The 21,073-nt window shown below is 46.3% G+C and overlaps 1 protein-coding gene across 6 annotated transcripts in view; it reads left to right on the forward strand.

Moving 5' to 3' along the window:
* MPRIP (myosin phosphatase Rho interacting protein) overlaps positions 1-21,073 on the forward strand; it is a 754,399-nt gene that overhangs the window by 417,318 nt on the left and 316,008 nt on the right. The gene's annotated exons all lie outside the window — the stretch shown is intronic.

Consider the following 21,073-nt stretch of genomic DNA (forward strand, 5'->3'; position numbering starts at 1 on the left):
ATATATATATATTACTTAACCTTAATTTGTACATACTTATTCATTCCATTGCATGGGCACTATTACTAACACACACAACTCCTACCTCACCCTCTGCGGGGAAAACAATCTAAGATGGAGCCGACGCCCATGCGCAATGGAAGCAAAGAGGAGGAGTCCCTCGGTCTCGTGACTCGAAAGACTTCTTCGAAGAAAAACAACTTGTAACACTCCGACCCAACACCAGATGGCGGACTGTGCACAACATGTGAATCTGCAGCGACCAATGCCACGAACAGATGTACACTGGGTAAGTGACATTTTCATTCCGCCTGCTGGTGGAAACGTTTGGTTTCAAATTGTACAGAGAGGTCTATTGATCCTCTTCGCTATCTAATATTCTTTTGTTTATTCTATCTCTCGCCCAACAGGGTTTCTCCGTAGGGACTCTCTAGGGCTATCTTTCTGCCTTACAGACTTTTCTACGCTTGCCCAACCAACCATCTTTGTTCAAGTCTCCCATCATACAAAGATTTTTAAAACGGCCTGTGCACATGTTTCCACCTGTGCCGTTGGTCATGCCCCAGTAGGATCTTAATCTTGTTCTTACTTTCCTAATGTGTGCTCCTTTTGAGCCTTTACATAACTGTCCTCTCTGGCTGCTCACTATCAAAACAGTCTTTTTGGTGGCAAATCCATCTGCCAGGAGAGTGAGTGAGCTGCAGGCTTTATCATATAAACCGCCGTATCTCACAATATATCCTGATAAAGTAGTCCTCAGAACTCGTGCCTCTTTCCTCCCCAAGGTGGTGACCCCTTTCCATCTGGGTCAAAATATAACCCTGCCCACCTTCTTTGCACCACTGCATCCCTCTAAGGAAGAGGAGCGTCTCCATCGGCTCGACCCAAAAAGAGCGTTATCGTTCTACCTTGACCACACAAAAGAGTTCCGGGTGGACAACCAACTCTTTGTGGGATACGTTGGTGCAAAGAAGGGTCGGGCAGTACAGAAACAGTCCATTTCTACGCTTTGGCCAAGAAGCAACCTCCGGAGGGTTTGAGGGCTCACTGTACCAGAGGAAAAGCTGCTACCACTGCGTTAGCCTAGTTGCGTGCTGGTACTTGACATCTGCCAAGCGGCAACGCGGGCTTCGTTGAACACGTTTGCGAGACACTACTGCCTGGATAGCCAGGTGAGGCGAGAGGGGAATTTCGCCTGCTCGGTCCTGCAGGACTTCCTGGTATGAAATATAACCTCAAGACCCACCGCCAGGAGTTACAGCTTGGGTATCTTTTCTAAGGTAAGGAATCTGCAGCTAGAAGTCTCTATCAGATGAACAAGTTACTTACCTTTGGTAGTGAATTATCTGGTAGAGACTCTATCTAGCGGCAGATTCCTTACAAAAGCCCCCCCACTATCCGTATATATATATATATATATATATATATAGAGATTAGATAGATAGGTAGATAGATAGGTAGATAGATAGGTAGATAGATAGGTAGATAGATAGGTAGATAGATAGGTAGATAGATAGGTAGATAGATAGGTAGATAGATAGGTAGATAGATATGTATAAATATGTTTTGGTATTTTTGCCTTTCTTAAGGGCATGCCTTTTTCTTCAATCCAGTGAAAAAACGAAATGCTGTTGGTTCTTCCATGACTGCGCTTCTGGCGTGGAAAGTTGTGTAAAAAGAACTGACGTACACGCGTTGAGGTGGCGTCTATATAGACAACCGTGACGTCACAGACTGCTCCAATGACGCTGACGACGCCACCCGGAGCTGGATGATGCATACGGATCCGAACGACGCCACCCGACGGCGCACACAGGGTACTGCTCAGCAAAAAAATTCCGGATTCGAAGCTGACTCTAGGGAATTCTAAGGTAAGGAATCTGCAGCTAGATAGTCTCCACCAGATAATTTGTTACCAAAGGTAAGTAACTTGTTCATTAAAGCGATGTCACTAGTCCTCCGAATTTCTGAGCATGAATACTCTTTTCTTGGGCTGACACCCCCCTAATTGGTTGGCAAACACCTTTTGGATGCTGCTTTCTGCAGTACATGCGAGTATGTCTCCCTTTGCACCATTGGATGTTGCCACATGTTTTTTTCTAAGACCAAGAAATTATAACTTGATCCCAAAAGAAGATAGGGTCATTGTGAATCTACAAGCCCGGCTGAAACTCCAGTTGTCACCATCATTTTCCTTTGCGCTATGGATTGAGTGAATTTAAATTGGTATTAAATACATTTCTAGAATTGTGAAAAAATTAAGATTTTATTTTTTTCCTTGAATAGTCATTAGGGCAGGACCGTTTTCTTGTCAGCCTGTCCTGGTTGAAAAATAAACTTTTATCTGACCTGACCAACTATCAGGCTACATTTTTCAGGGAACCCATGGTTGAAAGATGTCATATCAAATATCACCATACAATAATCATTTTATATCTGTCATTTTCCCCTGCTGTTTTCTATTAGAGGAGAATAGCCTTTTCTGCTCAGTGCTAACAACCGGTGGCCCTGTGCTTCATGTGGCATTTGTTTTATAACTTTATCACCTAGTTTAGAAGCAATACATGGCCATTACTTGAGAACCAGTGTGATTTTCCATTAAAGAGAATACAGAGGAAGGCATCTGTGACTGCTCAGGCAGTGGTGAGACATTAAAAACCCTCTTTTAATATATATCTAAGCTGTGTTTAACTGCTCCTTTGTCTCTTAATTTTACAACAGTCATATTCAAGAACATTGGATTCAGGGAAGTCCATTTTAACAATTCTTCGACCACATTAGCGATATTTTGATTCATTGTTTGCATTGTTGGTCTGATCTGCAAGCCTGTTCGACTGTTTAGTAAATGGACTAGACACTCCTTTGATCTAAGCAGTATGTGGTTTGTTTTATTTTCTTTGTTCTTTATAATTCTGGTGATGATATATGTTAAATCACTGTGCCTGATTTTTAAGATGTACTGTGAGTGAATGTATCAGTTGTGAAACGTATAATGAGAACATTGTGTACATTTTCAAGATGACACTGTGGCAGTGCTCAATTTGTCAATGCTGTGTAGGACAAGGGCCTTAAAAAGTAATTTTATGAGCATAAATAACTTTTTTGAGGCAATGCGTGTGTGATTTTTACTATTGAAGCTGTAAAAGCTGAGGCATTTTATGAATTCAGTATTGCTGACTGAGAGATCATGCTCAAAAGAGCACCATGATGGCCTTTTTCAAGAGAGCTCTGTACTTCCGAATTCTGGTACTTGTGCATACGTAGAATCAAATTTAATAGTGTAAATGCTTCATTTTAAGCTCCTATGTCTGGCGTGTTGCTGTTGCCTGTTTCAATCAATCAGTCATTTGTAGAGCGCGCTACTCACTCGTTAGGGTCTCAAGGTGCTGAGCGGGGAGGGGCAGGGGAGGGGCTACTGCTCAAACAGTCAGGTCTTGAGGTGTTTCCTGAAAGTCAGCAGGTCCTGGGTCTGTCGAAGGTGGACGGGGAGAGAGTTCCAGGTCTTGGCGGCGGGATGGAAGAACGAACTGCCACATACTGTAGTTCGGTGGATGCGAGGAAAAGGTTGGCAGAGTGTAGGTGACGGTTGGGATTGTAGAAGGTGAGTCGCTCATTGAGGTAAGCAGGGCTGGCGTTGTGGAGTGTTTTGTGCGCGTGGGTGAGGAGCTTGAAGGGGATTGGGGGGATGCGGAGGTAATCATATGTTTGCAGTTAGCGAACACTCGCCCCTTGGGGGATACTGGGCCAAGCTAACTTTGTGGTCATGGTACTACCATATGGGGTTCTAGTGGATATACTATGAATTGGCATGTGTTTAATGTTTATTTATTCACATTGTCTTATGTCAATTGCAGAAAAATTACAACAAAAAGATATATATATTTTTTTTAAATACATCCCCTCAGTATTCCAATGTGTATTCCAATGATGCTCTTCTTCTAGCTTCTTTTGGGATCAAGTTATAATTTCTTGGTCTTAGAAAAAAACATGTAGCAACATCCAATGGTGCAAAGGGACACCTACTCGCATGTACTGCAGAAAGCAGCATCCAAAAGGTGTTTGCCAACCAATTAGGGGTTTGTCAGCCCAAGAAAAGAGTATTCATGCTCAGAAATTCGGAGGACTAGTGACGTCACTATTCGACTGAATACTTCTCTGGTCAGCTTTAAAAAATTATATTTTATTACAGCCTGGGACATTCCCACCATGTCAGGCTCTCCAAGAAAAAGGCCTTTGTAAGCCATGTAATACCTGTGGCAAAAAGACTTTACTCAGAAGACCCTCACAGTGAGTGTATTTATTGTTTCTATCCAGAGCATAAGGTTGTAGACTGAAAAATCTGCAGAACTTTCTCACAGAAAACCCTAAAAGACAGAGAAGGAAGGCTTCTCTTGTGGTTGCACAAACGTAAATCAAAATATCATACATTCCCTGGGGAAGAGAGTGATGACTGTGCAAACTGAGAAATCCCACATGAGAGAAAGATCTTTGGAAGCGGAGCCTCCATGGCCCCACAAAAAATCACTTAAAAAATCTCATGGAAAAAAGATGGGGCCACATAAGAAATCTTCCTCAAAAGTCTCTTCTGAGCCTTCAACACTGGCTATTAGAGAAAGTTCTGTCAGAAAAATGTTGAAATAGCTTCCTTCTACAGCAAAAATAATTCCTGATAAATTACAAATTTCAAAAATTCCTTCACTGTCAACAATGTCGTTGACGACATCTATGGCCATAACACCAACTTACACAACGGCGACATCGTCTAGGATAATGTTCTCTTCTCCATTGTCGTCTACGACCATTGTATCCTGCAGGATTACGAGACCTATGTTCGACTAAAGAGAGTAAGGTACTACCGTCGGCGAGTGCTACAACTGCAGTGATGTCCTTGCCGTCGACGAAGGTTACTAAGAGATCATCTTCACTGATGACGCTACCATCGACGACCTCATCGTCGAGGAAGCCAACGTCGAACGACCTCATCGTCGACGAAGCCAGCGTTGATGACCTAATCGTCGACAAAGCTACCATCGACGAAACCAGCGTCAATGACCTCATCGTCGACGAAGCCACCATCGACGACCTCATCGTCGATGACGAAGCCACCGCTGACGACCTCATCGACGAACCCACCGTGGACGACACCATCGTCGACGATACTGTTGGGGTCACCGTCAACGAACCTACCTCCAACAACTAGGTTGCCTTCAGCAACCTTGATGCCTGTAACTGGCCTGTCCCGTGCAGACCAACTATTATGTCCAAAGCACACATCCCCAAGTTAAGTCACGCCATTTCCACAAATCATTTATTTGACGATGAGTCAGATGATGGATCTTTTGGAGTAGCGCACAGCCCATCCGAATTGCGGGTTAAGTGCCAGGATGATGAACAGGATGATGACCAATACTGTCATTCCAATGTTTACATCACAGAGAATGTACAACAGACCTGCCACCCTAGCACACCAATACTGGATCAAACAGTCCAGATGCCACATGACTTGATTTTTAACCTGCAAGCAATGCTCCAGGATTGCTATAAACGCTTTCACCTCCATCGCAGCTTCAAACACAGGCAAGGTCACCTCTGCAAATGCTGCCTACTTGCCCTTCTTTGCTGTCCTTTTCAGGGACTCTGCTGTCTACGATGCCATTAGCGGATCCACCGACAGAAGGTCAACGTACATCGCAGGACGAACAGGACGAAGAAGGGAAAATAAGGGATAGTAGGAAGTTGGCTCTGTATGTACTATTTCAAAGTAAGAAATAGCATGCACAGAGTCCAAGGGTTCCCCTTAGAGGTAAGATAGTGACAAAAAGAGACCATTCTAATGCTCTATTTTGTGGTAGTGTGGTCGAGCAGTAGGCCTATCAGAGGGTAGTGTTAAGCATTTGTTGTACACACACAGGTAATAAATGAGGAACACACACTCAAAGACAATTCCCGGCCAATAGGTTTTTATATAGAAATATATATTTTCTTAGTTTATTTTAAGAACCACAGGTTCAAGATTTACAAACAATACTTTAAATGAAAGGTATTTCACTCAGGTATCTTAGGAACTTTGAATCATCACAATAGCATGTACAGTTTTGGCAAAAATGGCAATAAGCTATTTAAAAAATGGACACTTAGCGCATAAATCGGGGTAGCCACCACCTCGGCTAGGAAGAGGGCCGCCTGAGGGTTGCTCCTGCACTGGCGTTCGTATCCTTCAGGTCCTGGGGGCTGCGGTGCAGTGTGTTTCCCAGGCGTCGGGTTCTTTGAAGCAGGCAGTCGCGGTCCGGGGGAGCCTCTGGATTCCCTCTGCAGGCGTCGCTGTGGGGGATCAGGGGGGTCAACTCTGGCTACTCACAGGCTCGCTGTCGTCGGGGAGTCCTCCCTGTAGAATTAGTTTTCCGCAGGTCGAGCCGGGGGCGTCGGGTGCAGAGTGGAAAGTCTCACCCTTCAGCGGGAAACGTGTGGGCGTTAAAAGTTGCTTCTTTGTTGCAAAGTTGCAGTCTTTGTGGAACAGGGCCGCTGTCCTCTGGAGTTTCTTGGTTCTTTTAGATGCAGGGTAGTCCTCTGAGGCTTCAGAGGTCGCTGGACCCTGGGGGACGCGTCGCTGTTGCAGTTTTTCTCGAAGTGGGGAGACAGGCCGGTAGGGCTGGGGCCAAAGCATCTGGTGTCTCCGTCTTCTCTGCAGGGCTTCAGGTCAGCAGGCCTTAATCGTCTTCAGGTTGCAGGAATCTCTCTTCCTAGGTTCTGGGGGCCCCTAAATACTCAATTTAGGGGTGTGTTTAGGTCTGGGAGGATAGTAACCAATGGCTACTAGCCCTGAGGGTGGCTACACCCTCTTTGCACCTCCTCCTGGTGGGGTGGGGGGTCACATCCTTAATCCTATTGGGGGAATCCTCCATCTGCAAGATGGAGAATTTCTAAAAGTCAGAGTCACCTCCGCTCAGGACACCTTAGGGCTTGTCCTGACTGGCCAGTGACTCCTCCTTGTTTTATTCATTATCTCCTCCGGCCTTGCCGCCAAAAGTGGGGGCAGTGGCCGGAGGGGGCAGGCATCTCCACTAGCTGGGATGCCCTGTGGCGCTGTAACAAAGGGGGTGAGCCTTTGAGGCTCACCACCAGGTGTTACAGTTCCTGCAGGGGGAGGTGAGAAGCACCTCCACCCAGTACAGGCTTTGTTCTTTGCCACAGAGTGACAAAGGCACTCTACCCATGTGGCCAGCAACATGTCTGGTGTGTGGCAGGCTGGTAAAACTAGTCAGCCCACACTGGAGTCGGGTATGTTTTCAGGGTGCATCTCTAAGATGCCCTCTGGGTGTATTTCACAATAAAATGTTGTGACCGGGCGTTGCCGGCGAGGACAGCCACGGATGACGTATCGGACGGTGCCGATACGTCATTTCTGCGTCTTCCCGTTGCCGGGGAGACGCAGCGCGAGATAGACCAGCGGGACGGCGTTACTGGGGCAACCGGGACGGTTTCCCGGGGCGGGGGCAGAAAAGGAGAGGACGCGCAGCGAAGAAGGAGAGAGACGGACACGGAGAAGGAGGCCGGAAGGAGAGAGGAACGCGAGGAGGAACAGAAGGACAGGAGGAGAGCGGAACGCGAGGAGGAGGAGAAAGAGGACGAAAGGAGAGAGGAGCGACAGAGCCTGGAGAAAGGAGACCAACAGGAGGACCACTACAAAGCCAGCCACGACCCTGGAGGGTCGTGGCTAAACAAGGTACGGTCCTTGTGGACCCAGCAAAGGGGCCAAGTAAAAAAGGGACTGGGGAGGGGTTATAGAGGAGGGGTGGGAAGGGAGGTATAAAAGGGCACCACGACTAGCACATCAGTGTCACTTACTTCTCACTACCAAAAATAGATGTGATCACGTCATTCCCCAACTCCTCACTGGCACCAACCCCCCCCCCCCCCCCCTCCTTTTTGTGTTTACCTATTCCCCAGTCCAGAGAAAGAGAGAGAGAAAAAACCCGGTTCTAAACACGATACTTACCTGAGCATTTTTCCCTTCTGTTTCCGGTATCTTCCTGGAGTCATACGAGTAAACAAGGCCGAATTTTCACCTGTAAAGACAACAAGACCAACATAGAATCACCAATCTGGGAAAAGATAAAGAAGAAGAACAGAACGATGGGAAAAGCCAACCATCTTTTTTTTTATTAAAACATTATATTTCACAACATATCTTAAAAATAAACCACTTACCACTAAGAAACAACGCCTCAGTGATCTTTATACTGTTCGACCTGCCACAGTGGTGTCAGAAGTGGGATTAGTCCCGTTGGACCTCCTCGCAGTAATCGAACAGTATAACAATGAGTGACAAACCCTCGTTGGAAGATATGATAAAACAATTAGCCGAAGGCCAGCGGCATCTGCAGCTGGTGTGGGAAGCACACCAGCGAGAAGCCAAAGAGGACAGGGAAGCCTTACAGTCGGCTTTGAAAAGTCAGGCAACAATCCTTGCGAATAATCAACTGGTCCATGAGATGGCCATGAAGAAATTGACCGAGACTATTGCTAGTAGTAAGGTGCACCCCAATGTCCCCAGTTCTGTGTTACAGAAATATCAAGAGGGAGAAGACCCCGAAGCCTTTTTTACTAATTTTGAGAGAGTGGCGTCATCCGCCCAATGGCCTGAGGATAGATGGGGTCAGTATGTCGCCCCCTTACTTACAGGAATATTACAAGCAGCATATCAAGCAGCAAACCCGGGTGGAACCACGCCATACCAAGAGATAAAGACTAGTATCCTAGAACGTGTGGGACATGACACTGAATACTATAGGGTCAAATTTCGGAAAATCAAATGGGGACCAAATGAGGATCCCCGAACCTTTTATTACCGGGTAAAGGATTTGGCGTTGAAATGGTTGGGCCCTTCCGGAAATAGTAGGGAGGAAGTGATCCAAACAATTGTTCTCGAACAATATCTAGAGGCCCTGCCTACCGCCACAAAACACTGGATCCGTCAGCATCCAAAGGTGAATACTGACATGGCGATTGACTTAGCGTGTGCTTATCATCGCTCGACAGATATAAGAAGTGTATCACCCCGACCCACTCAAAACCAGGGCCTTCCAACCCTAAACCCCCTCCAAGAGTCCTTTCCGAGGAACCAGTTCCTCACAGACTGATTGACCACCCACCGATAGCCGGACCCAAATGTTACAACTGCGGGGAATGGGGCCACATTGCCCGAGTGTGCCCGAGAAAGCAGGATAGTAGTGAGCCAATGGAGATTGGAGTTACGAGGCGACGGGTACTGTGTACCGGAAGAGGTAACCAGAAGTTTAAACAGGCTCTGAATGTCAATGGACGAGCAGTATGGGCCCTTATTGATTCAGGGTGTAGCCAATCTGTGGTGAGGAAAGACATAGTAAACATGGTGGATAAAGGAACAGAGCGCTGGGTGAATATTTGTTGTATCCACGGAGATAAAGAACAATACCCTTTACATGAAATAACGGTGGAATGGGGAAACTACCGGGATGTCCTACCGATGGGTATAATGATAGACCTGATTGAGGAGTGTATCATTGGAACTGATTACGAACATTTTCAAGAAATTCTGGATTATGTTAGACAACCCAAATTGACACAGGATTGGTGGAAAGAAGCTCCTTTTTCTGACAGCGTTATAGAATGCCCCACAACCCGTAGGAAATTGTCACGCCGAGAGAAACGAATAGAAAAATCGAATTACCTGGGAAAGGAGATACCAGGACAGAGCACAGGTCTTGTTGCTGAAACACATGAGGTCCCTGTCAGTTTTCCCCAACAACAAAGAGAAGATCCTTCTCTCGCACAAGCTTGGAAGTCAGCAAGAGAGGAAGAAACCGAGGAGGTGGGTCCCTACTTCCTAGTCAAGAAAAACCTCTTATACAGGATAACCACTATTGGTACCCGAACATTATAGAAATCAGGTCCTAACTATGGCACATTGTCAACCAGGGGGGGACATTATGGGAGGGAAAAAACAGAAGAATATCTCCTTCGACGGTTTTATTGGCCGGGAGTTTTCGCCCACATACGCAAATATTGTTCCCAATGTCCCAGGTGCCAACTTACTGAACCTGGTAGACCTAAGAAAGCCCCTCTAATGCCCCTACCCATCATAGACATTCCATTCAGTAGGATAGGAATGGACCTGATTGGGCCTGTAGTACCATCAACGAAAGGTCACACGTATATCCTAGTCATGGTTGACTATACCACCCGATACCCCGAGGCCGTTCCATTAAAAAGTATGACAACCAAAACGGTTGCCCAAGCAATGATTAACATTTTCTCGCGAGTTGGGTTTCCGCATGAAATACTCACCGACCAGGGGACTCCATTTATATCTACTCTCATGAAGCAGGTGTGTAAGACATTAGGTATTTCCCAAATTCGAACTTCGGTATACCATCCCCAGACGGATGGACTGGTGGAACGGTATAACCGAACAATAAAAACCTTACTGAGAAAAACAGTGGAAGAGTCAGGGAGAGACTGGGATCAAAAATTACCATTAGTACTATACGCTATACGAACACATGAACAGGCCTCTACAGGCCACAGCCCTTTTGAGCTCGTGTTCGGAAGACAGCCGCGATCCCTTTTAGATATGGCCATTGAAACATGGGAGGAAGAGGCAGAAGAAGGAGGAAGACCCCTTCTAGAATATGCCCACAATTTACGGTCTCAGTTACAAGGTTTATGGGACACAGTCAGAGTAAATATGGAACGAGCTCAACAAACACAAAAACAATATTATGACCGAGGGAGTAAGTTAAGGGTTTTACAACCAGGAGATCAGGTTTTAATAATGCGTCCAACATCTGAACAAAAACTAATCGCCAAATGGCAGGGCCCCTATAAGATACTACGAGCTGTTTCTCCTGTCACCTACCTGGTTGAACTATCGAACACTCCTCAGAAAACCCAGATTTATCATATAAATCTCCTAAAAAAAAATGGGAAGAACCAGACAACGCGGACACTTCCGGAGTAATATCTGGATTCTTATGTCCTAGTAACAACTTAAATATCGAGTTCTGTCCAACCGAACACAGTAAGGAGGAAGGGCTACCCGTAGTGAATGAAACCTTAACGAGATCAGAGAAGGAACAGGTATATAGCTTACTAGAACACTTCCGGAAGTTCTTTTCAGTAATGCCAGGTAAAACCACCTTGATAACCCATAAAATAAGAACTACACCAGGGAAAATTGTTAGGTTACGGCCGTATCGTATTCCCGAGGCGAGGAAACAGATTATGGAGACTGAAATACAGAAAATGTTAGAACAAGGAGTAATAGAACCATCAACTAGTCCCTGGTGCTCCCCGGTTGTTCTGGTACCAAAACATGATGGTACTATTAGATTCTGTATTGACTTCAGGAAGCTTAACGAAAACTCAATGTTTGACACATATCCCATACCCAGAGTAGATGACGTCCTAGAGAAACTAGGAAAAGCAAAATATATGTCTACCTTAGATTTGACAAAAGGGTATTGGCAGATTCCCTTAGCCCCAGAGGATAAAGAGAAAACCGATTTTGCCACTCAGTCCGGTCTTTATCAGTTCACCGTGCTACCATTCGGGCTCCATGGAGCACCAGCTACATTCCAACGGTTAATGGATAGACTCTTAAACCCATTTCAGTCTTTTGCAGCGGCTTATCTAGATGATGTAGTGATCTTTAGTGAAACCTGGAACGATCATCTAAAACATTTACAACAGATTTTCCACACTCTCACCACCGCTGGCTTAACTGCCAACCCCAAAATGTGCGTTATAGGAACACCCGACATATCGTACTTAGGATACAAAATTAGTCAAGGGAGCCTACAACCTCAAACAAAAAAGGTAAATGCCATTCTAAATGCACCTAATCCTACAACAAAGAAAGATTTACGCTCGTTCCTAGGGTTGGTAGGCTACTATCGAAGGTTCATACCGGACTATTCCACCCTTGCTGCCCCTCTCACAGATCTTCTGTCTAAATCCCATCCTAATAGGTTAGCACCTTTTTCGGATCAACAGAAAGCTAGTTTTGAGCAACTGAAGTCATATCTGACCAAAGACCCAATACTCCGGTGCCCGGATTTCTCGAAGCCTTTTCATCTATACACTGATGCCTCGGATGTCGGTTTGGGGGGAGTACTGCCCCAACCCGACGGGGAAGGGAGGGATCACCCGGTAGTATATGTCAGTAGAAAACTGTTTCCCCGGGAAAAACACTACCCAACCATTGAAAGAGAATGTTTGGCCATTAAATGGGCCGTGGATACATTACAGTATTACCTTTTGGGCCGACCTTTTATACTTTTTACGGATCATGCTCCCCTCACTTGGCTGTCTGCTCATAAGGATACCAATTCACGGATTTTAAGATGGTTCCTTGAACTACAACCATTTTCCTTTCAGGTCCGTCACATACCGGGACCCCAACAGGCCCCAGCTGATTATTTATCTCGGTTCCCAGACTCTACTACGGCCCTCGAACAGGACCGTTCATGGGGAGAGGTGTGTGACCAGGCGTTGCCGGCGAGGACAGCCACGGATGACGTATCAGACGGTGCCGATACGTCATTTCCGCGTCTTCCCGTTGCCGGGGAGACGCGGCGCGAGAGAGACCAGCAGGACGGCGTTACCGGGGCAACCGGGACGGTTTCTCGGGGCGGGGGCAGAAAAGGAGAGGACGCGCAGCGAGGAAGGAGAGAGACGGACACGGAGAAGGAGGCCGGACGGAGAGAGGAACGCGAGGAGGAACAGAAGGACAGGAGGAGAGCGGAACGCGAGGAGGAGGAGAAAGAGGACGAAAGGAGAGAGGAGCGACAGAGCCTGGAGAAAGGAGACCAACAGGAGGACCACTACAAAGCCAGCCACGACCCTGGAGGGTCGTGGCTAAACAAGGTACGGTCCTTGTGGACCCAGCAAAGGGGCACAAGTAAAAAAGGGACTGGGGAGGGGTTATAGAGGAGGGGTGGGAAGGGAGGTATAAAAGGGCACCACGACTAGCACATCAGTGTCACTTACTTCTCACTACCAAAAATAGATGTGATCACGTCATTCCCCAACTCCTCACTGGCACCAACCCCCCCCTCCTTTTTGTGTTTACCTATTCCCCAGTCCAGAGAAAGAGAGAGAGAAAAAACCCGGTTCTAAACACGATACTTACCTGAGCATTTTTCCCTTCTGTTTCCGGTATCTTCCTGGAGTCATACGAGTAAACAAGGCCGAATTTTCACCTATAAAGACAACAAGACCAACATAGAATCACCAATCTGGGAAAAGATAAAGAAGAAGAACAGAACGACGGGAAAAGCCAACCATCTTTTTTTTATTAAAACATTTTATTTCACAACATATCTTAAAAATAAACCACTTACCACTAAGAAACAACGCCTCAGTGATCTTTATACTGTTCGACCTGCCACAAATGTACACTGGCATCATCTATTGTGCTGAGAAGTTTGATACCAAACTTCCCAGTTTTCAGTGTAGCCATTATGGTGCTGTGGAGTTTGTGTATGACAGACTCCCAGACCATATACTCTAATGGCTACCCTGCACTTACAATGTCTAAGGTTTTGCTTAGACACTGTAGGGGCATAGTGCTCATGCACCTATGCCCTCACCTGTGGTATAGTGCACCCTGCCTTAGGGCTGTAAGGCCTGCTAGAGGGGTGACTTATCTATGCCATAGGCAGTGTGAGGTTGGCATGGCACTCTGAGGGGAGTGCCATTTTCTCCCCAACAGCACACACAAGCTGGCAAGCAGTGTGTCTGTGCTGAGTGAGGGGTCCCCAGGGTGGCATAAGACATGCTGCAGCCCTTAGAGACCTTCCCTGGCATCAGGGCCCTTGGTACCAGGGGTACCAGTTACAAGGGACTTATCTGGGTGACAGGGTTGTGCCAATTGTGGAGACAAAGGTACAGGTTAGGGAAAGAACACTGGTGCTGGGGCCTGGTTAGCAGGCCTCAGCACACTATCAAATCATAACTTGGAATCAGCAAAGGCAAAAAGTCAGGGGGTAACCACGCCAAGGAGGCATTTCCTTACAGGGATCAAGCCTCCACATCTTCAGAAGGAGACAACTACGTCACACAGCCACCATCACCACCACAGTCGCCTCCTGTTCACTCTCCACCGGACGACAGTGGTTTTCATAGTATAATGGAGCATGTAGAGAAAAGGTTTCAGTAACCTCTAACCTCTAAACAAACAGACTCTTTTTTGTACGATCTTAAGGAACCCAGAGAGAGGTCAGTGAGAACAGTACCCATAATAGATTTTATCTGGCAAAAGGGTATTCGTACCATGAAGAATCCAGCCACCATTGCAGCAGTCATGCCAAGACTTGATAAGAAATATAAAGTTCCAGACGATCCACCAGCTTGTTTATTAGGACATCCGAAGCCAGACTCTCTGATAAGTCAAGTTGCCCAGAGGCGTTCCAAAAACCCATCAGCACCCATTACAATACTACCTGATAGAGAGGGGGACCAACTCGATTTTATTGGAAAACTATTCTTGAGTATGGCAGGGCTGGCAGTTCGTGCAGCTAATTCTCTTGCTAATCTGGCCATGTTCGACGGGCAAATGTGGTTGGATATGTCGCAATACATACATCTCCTTCCAGAGGACCCTAGAGAAGAAGCCAGAAAAATTCTTCTTGAGGGTCAGAAAGTGTTGGCAGAAATCATAGACTGTGTGATTGACATCTCTGCAACAGGTTTTCAGCAGCTGTGCTCAGAAGACAAGCCTGGCTAAAGGCCACATCCTTTAGGCCTGAAGTACAGAGTAAAAGTTTGGACATGCCTTATGATGGCGAATCACCATTCGGAAAACACATAGACAACGCATTACAGGCTATTAAGACTGATACCGACACTGCCAGATCATTGGGTGCGTTGCAGTCGAAAAGGCAACCCTTTTGCAGGAGCCAGAGGCAGGACTACTTTTACCTTTCGTGGAGGTTTTCAACCTTATAGCCAGGAATATCAACCCTACCTAGCACAGTACCGTTCTCAATACACTCAGCAGATAAACAACGTCCTTTGGCATCCTACAAGCAGCCAGCTAGGGGAACACAACCCATCACAGATAGAGACTTATCATGGGAGAAGTGACCTAACACCTGCGCAGGCTACCCTACAATCCCAGTTACCACACAAATTAGGAGGTCTCGTCTCCCAATTTTTCTCCCAATGGACTACTTTAATAATGGACAATGGGTCCTAGATGTCATATCTCGAGGACACACCCTTGAATTTATCAACAAACCGCCAAATTGCCTGCCCAAGGGTCCATCCCCTCTACATCTAAAGCAGCTACTAAAGGAAATTTCCCTAATGATATCATAAAGAGCAATAGGAAGAATACCATCTACTCAAAAGGGAATGGGGTTTTATTTCCGTTTCCTTCTCATCAGGAAAAAATCAGGAGATTGCTGTCCGATATTAGACCTTCGCAAACTAAACAAATATCTAAAAAAACAATCCTTTCGGATGGGCACCTTCCATTACATCCTACAACTTCTAAACTACAGTGACTATATGACATCTATAGTCCTCAAAGATGTGTTTTTACACATACCCATTCATCTAAATCAGCCAAAATACCTACGATTCCAGGTAGCCCGGACTCATTTTTAGTTCAAAGTGAGCCCCTTCGGTTTAAAATCAGCCCCTCAGATATTTACAAAGATGCTAGCCCCAATATCAGCACGTCTGAGGCAAAAAGGAGTTGAACAATTTCCGTACGTGGGCGATTGGTTGATCAAAGCTCCACTGCAAACAAACACAGACCACACAAACATATGTCTCAAACTGTTGCATTCCTTTAATTCTGAACTGCAGACTTCACATGAGGCCACTGCAAGAGGAGCTAGACAAGCAGTGGAAACAATCTCAAGGCTCCTTCGATGACACCATACAAATAACCCACGTAATGAGATTCTCCATGCAGTGGTGGAAGCAGAAAAATTATTTGGCAGAGGGACTAACTTTTCTGTCGCCAGTGACAGATTACGTAATAATGACAGATGTGTCACTACAAGGCTGGGGTGCACAGCTGCAAGATCTTTCCATCAGTGAGAAATGGACCAATCTCAACAAGAAAATGCACATCAACTATCTTGAACTCAAAGCCATAGCTCTTGCGCTCAGTTTGTCCCTTCCCAGATTCGAAAAATCATCCACCCTCATCAGAACAGACAGCACTACATGCAAACACTACCTAAACAAACGGTGGGGGGCAGGTCAGAAGCCTTTTAACATCAAGGACAGGAAATCTGGAACTGGGTGATACAGAACAAAGTATCTCAGAGAGCAGAACATTTGCCAGGAGCATCAAATGTGCTGGCAGACACTCTGAGCAGATCGACCTCAACCTGCAACGAATGGGAGTTAGACCAGCAAACAGTGCAGAACTTAGTCATCCAATGGGGCATGCCAAAACTAGACCTCTTCGCCACCAGGAACAACAGGAAATGCCTGTACTACGCAAGTTGGCATCACCAAAAAGGGTCATGGGGAAATGCATTTTCGATAAGATGCTCGAAAATATTTGCCTACGCTTTCCCCCCAATTCGTTTAATCCCGCGGATACTTCGCAAAATGAAGAGAGAACCATGCAGGATCACCCTATAGCTCCCAAATGGCCCAGGCAGTTCTGGTACACAGGACGTCTACTGCTTTTGGAAAAGCCACATGGACAGTTACTGCCCAGTCGGGCAATGCTAACAATGAACAAAAGCCAGATCTTGCATCCCAATCCAAAGTATCTACATTTAGCAGCTTGGCTCCTGAACACCATGAATTTAAAGACCTAGACATTCCACCTGAGATTCTAGTCAAGGTTAGAGCAGAGTCAGTAAGATCATGGCCAATCGCTTGCTTGTCCACATACCCACACTCTTACACGAGGACCAAAACGGTTTTGTCCCGAATCGTAGTACCTCCCTAAACCTGAGGCGACTCTTTGCTATTCTACACATGACCAATGAAGTAAAGCGCCCAGTGGGAGTGTTGCTGGCGGTAGACTTTGAGAAGGCTTTCGATTCAATCAGATGGGACTACTTGAGGGCTGTGATAATGGGAATGGGTGAGAGTTGGGTAAAATGGGTGGACTTATTGTACGCATTTCCACAGGCGAGAATAAAGACAGGCAGGACAATATCCAATACCTACCCAATATACAGAGGAACCAGACAGGGATGCCCCCTGTCCCCAATGTTATTTGCCTTGGCCATTGAGCCCCTGGCTTCCCAGATGCGACGGGATGGCCTGGGTTTGGGAGTGGAGTGGGGACATTCTGAGCATATCATCTCGTTATATGCAGATGATGTACTCATTTATCTTAGGGACGGGGAGGTTTGCATCCCATGGGCTTTTAGGAATCTGGAAGACTTTGGGACACTGTCAGGACTTCGCCTCAACCGAGGCAAAACATTAGTGTTCCCCATATCGCCGAGCTACGAATGCCCAGCAACTTGCCCGGAGGATGTGAACTGGGCCCTACGCACCTTCAAGTATCTGGGTATACAAGTATTCCATGACATGGCAGACCTTCGGGAGGGTAACCTCGGTAGAGCACTCCGCTCCTTGCGGGCTTCTGTTGGGTTCTGGCGATCCCTGAAGTTAACGATTATGGCCAGAATAGCGTTATCTAAAATGATCATGCTCCCCCGCCTCCTTTACTTCTTCGCTAACCTGCCCCTACAGATCCCCTCTGCGTGGTTCCGCGAATTGAACACCCTACTTAAGGAGCTGATATGGGACGTTGGCCGGAGACGCACCTCACTCTCGACACTCTGCAGACCAACCCACCTGGGTGGTCTGGGCGCCCCAGATTTCGAATCCTATTACTTGGTGTCCCAATTACAGTGGGCAGCCGGTTGGTTCGCCGGTAGGGGTCAGTTGGACAGGTGCACCATCCATGGAGCAATAGACACAAATCGGATTATTGCACATATGATAAACAGGAAGATCGTCCCCTGGACGGACAGCCTGATAAGGGTAGCGATGTTGTGCTGGAAGAGATGCGCAAAGAGGGTCGGGTTTTGCTCGCCGTACTCCCCGGCACTACCATCATTGGTTCTTGTGCTCGAATTGGGGGGGAACAACCCGGGGAGCTCGGGACTGGGACCATGGAAGAGGGCGGGAGTGGAGACAACTGGGGAACTGTTCCGAGAAGGGGTGCTGAGGTTCTTCACTGATCTTATAGACGGAGGGTTTCCCCGGGGACAGTTCCTACTATTCCGTAATCTGGAACATACCGTGAAAAAACACTGGGACACGATTAACGCAGAGCCCACTACCCATAAGGTGTTACATCTCCTGCTGACAGCTGGCGAGGAGGCCCACTTAATTACTAAACTATATCGGGTCCAAATTGAGTATGGTTTGGACCTGCTGCGGCCACTGAGAGAGAGATTGGGAAGGATGATTGGTAGGGAACTGTCGGACGCAGAGTGGAACAGGGCATTGGCCTACCCCCGGAGGGTCTCCCGCAACACACGGTTGCTATATATCCAATACAATTACTTCCATAGGACGTACCTCACACCACACAGACAGGCGCTAATGTATGGCGGAACTCCTAGGACGTGCCCAAGATGTGAGGTCGCTGACGCAGACTATGACCACATGGTATGGGACTGCCCAGAGATTCAGCCGGGCTGGGGGGGCGGTAATGGCTGACCTATCGAGATTATTTGAGATTACCCTGTCCCCGAATCCCACTGCATGCCTACTAGGCCTCGGGATGGGACCGCCACGGGGGAAGGTGGGAGGGCGGTTTCTGGATTTGGCCCTAGTTCTTTACAGGAGACTGATCTCAAAAGGGTGGAAGGCCTCTGGACGTCCCCCACTGACTGAGTGGAGACGAGACGTGTCAAAATGGTCCAGAGCTGAACTGCAGGTCCTGAGGAGTGAAGAGGCGAGAGGTCTGCGTCAAAACCCAGTCGCACCAGAGTGGGAGGTCATAGTGACGAGATGGGAAGACACAATGAGGGGAACAGGAACATCCACGTAGGAACCAGCAAGTATAGAGGTCTAAGTAGGCAGGAAGTAGGGGGGGAAGATGTCAGGCCTCCTAGACAGTGTCAGTGTTAGAGGGTCAGCAGGACCGAGTGTGAAACTGGTACAGTGATGACAGTCTGACTTAACTGAGGGCCCTGGGGTGCAGATAATCTGGATACGGAAGGCCGGCCCCCAGTGAGGAACGGGGGGAGTAAGAGTATAGCGACATCCCACTCACCGGAGAAACCCAAGTATGACGTACCTCAGCAAATGTAATTGCCTACTCTACACAGTGCCATCAAGTTTAATGTTTAGTCTCTGTTCAACACGAGTTAAGTCTGTTATGTAGTCATAAAACAAAATAGTTATACAACACTCACATTTGGGGAAAAAGCAGACAAATAGGGTTGCCACACTTATTCTGAAATAGTTCTACTCCGATTCACAGACGGAATGAATAATGTGACGAAAAACCTCAAAACTAGTAAAAAATCAGCTGTGCTATTAACACTGATAACTGTGAACAAGGTGAGAACTCGATTATGTCATAACTTGTTATGTGTCTGTAAGGCAGCAATTTGTTAATAAAAATATATTAAAAAAAAAAAAGGTTAGAGCAGAGTCTACCAATAAATCATATCAGCTAAAATGGAAACTTTTTTGTATTTGGTGTTACTAAAGAAACTTGCACCCATTTTCTTCCAATTCTGAACACATTTTACAATATGTTTTGCAACTAGCAAAATCAGGACTCACACACTCCTCCATAAGAGTTCACATAGCAGGAATATTGCGATTTAGACGTGAGGACAAAACACCTTCCCTATGGTCGTTGAGAGTTATCAAGCAATTTATGAGAGGGCTCTTCCGAGTTTTTCCCCCAGTAAGAAAACCACCTCCTACATGGCATCTTCATATTGTCTTAAGCCAGCTAGTGAGGGCCCCATTTGAGCCTATACACAAAGCAGATCTCAAATATCTTACAGGGAAAACTGCATTGTTGTTAGCACTGACATCTGCTAGAAGACTGGGTGAGATACAAGCCTTTGCCATTAAATAGCCATTCAAGCAGTTCAAGAAGGACAGTATACTCCTAGTATTGGATGCAGCAGTGGGGCAAGAAGTTTTACGCCATCTATTCCTATAAGGTGAGCCATTATATATTTATCTTCCCACCATCCGCTTGCTTTGTATATGCATATGAATTGAAATTATGGACTGCTAACTATTCTGATTCAAGCATGTGAATCTATGAAAGATTCAGTACTGGAGAAGAAAATGAGTTACTTATCTGTAACTGAAGTTCTCCAGTATTGTAATCTTTCATAGATTCATATGCGACCCACTCTCCTCCCCATAGAGGCTCACCTTTTATTATCAGGCCTTCAGTACTAACTCACCTTTGTGGGTAAAAAATCTGAGGAACTGGAGCCTCTGTGCTGAGGGTTCTAGAGGGTGCTGTCACCTGATTGGTCAATGTATAGCTTTGGTCCTTTTTTTCTTTTTTTTTAAAAGATCATAGATAGGCTATTAAATTGAGCTATGCTTTCCTTTAAAAGCCTATTATTATAATGTACACTACTTATGATACCGGAGACTCCCACTTCGACGGGGAATGATTCAAGCATGTGACTCTATGAAAGATTGCAATACTGGAGAACAACAGGTAAGTAACTCATTTTCTTATCCCTCCTGTATCTGTATCTGTATCTGTTCGTGGCATGAAGTGCCATAGATTCACATGTGCCCACCCTCCTCCCCGGAAGCCTTTCATTGTTGCAGATGTCCTCTTTCTTTTCTTTTTTTATGCATGGTCACCGCTCTTTACTGTATCACTACGCTCTGTCTTTCATCCTAACCCATTGTGCGGAAACCAGTCTCACAATAGAGCTGATGCCCATGTACATTACCAGCAGTAATCTGTGACTTGAGAACATTTATTTGAAGGAAAAACAACCTGTACTCATCCACGCCCAACATTCGATGGCACGTGTATGCACAGAATGTGAATCTACCACATTGCATCCAACGAACAGATGTATACAGGGTAACG

This window comes from Pleurodeles waltl, chromosome 10 (genome assembly GCF_031143425.1).
Source record: "Pleurodeles waltl isolate 20211129_DDA chromosome 10, aPleWal1.hap1.20221129, whole genome shotgun sequence".
Taxonomy (NCBI): Eukaryota; Metazoa; Chordata; class Amphibia; order Caudata; family Salamandridae; genus Pleurodeles; species Pleurodeles waltl.